The sequence below is a fragment of the Branchiostoma belcheri genome, unplaced genomic scaffold (assembly GCF_001625305.1).
Source record: "Branchiostoma belcheri isolate BF01 breed outbred unplaced genomic scaffold, Haploidv18h27 scaffold63, whole genome shotgun sequence".
NCBI classification, from domain to species: Eukaryota; Metazoa; Chordata; class Leptocardii; order Amphioxiformes; family Branchiostomatidae; genus Branchiostoma; species Branchiostoma belcheri.
The window spans coordinates 498,683-499,481 of record NW_017804276.1 but is presented as its reverse complement, the minus strand read 5'-3'; positions in this window follow the sequence as shown (position 1 = coordinate 499,481).

The window sequence follows — 799 nt, the reverse complement described above, 5'->3', positions numbered from 1 at the left end:
AGATTACGAGCGCATTTGGCGCTCCTCTATTAAAATCCATCGGTAAAACTGGGCAGCTAAAAAATGCAAGCTGGCCGACGTCGACTCGGACTCCCCTGTATTTGTTGACGCACTCGGGGACCAGCCAGGTGGGAAACACAGGGAACACATACCTTTAATGCGTGCTTCATTACATGTAAGATATACGTAATTTTGTCAGTGATCACCTTTTCTCACAAAGCGAGATACCAAATCCAGTGCAGCTCGAAAAAAAAGCCTGTCAATTTACCGTTAAGCGTTGCCGACCGTCCTGAATTTACCGTTAAGCGTTATCGGCCCTGCTGAATTCACCGTTAACCGTTGCCAGGACCCCCCCATGCAGACCCTCCTGTCACAGCCTTTCTGTCAAACCAAGGAGGTGATTTTAAACCTCCTTGGTCAAACACCAATCACACAACTTGATACACAATCACAAATAGTATACATGTACAGTGCAATTTTACGGAATACAGTGCAATCGTATTACTCGGTTGGGTTAAGGCAGCCTATGGCATACTATGAGTAGTATTTCATACATATGCCTGTAACTTTTGATAGCTTGGTCGCACTACAACTAAACTTCACACAGTTCTAGTAGTACTTAAAACACATTGAATAAAGGTTATTTTGTTTTTACTACTTCTGGATTTTTGGGTTAAAAATCAACATTTTGGTTAAAAAAAAGACTGTTTACTTTCATGGCTTTACGCCCAAGCTGAACAACATCCTTCATCGTGATATTTTTACAAGTAGAAAGCCCACCCCCTATTTATTATTTTTG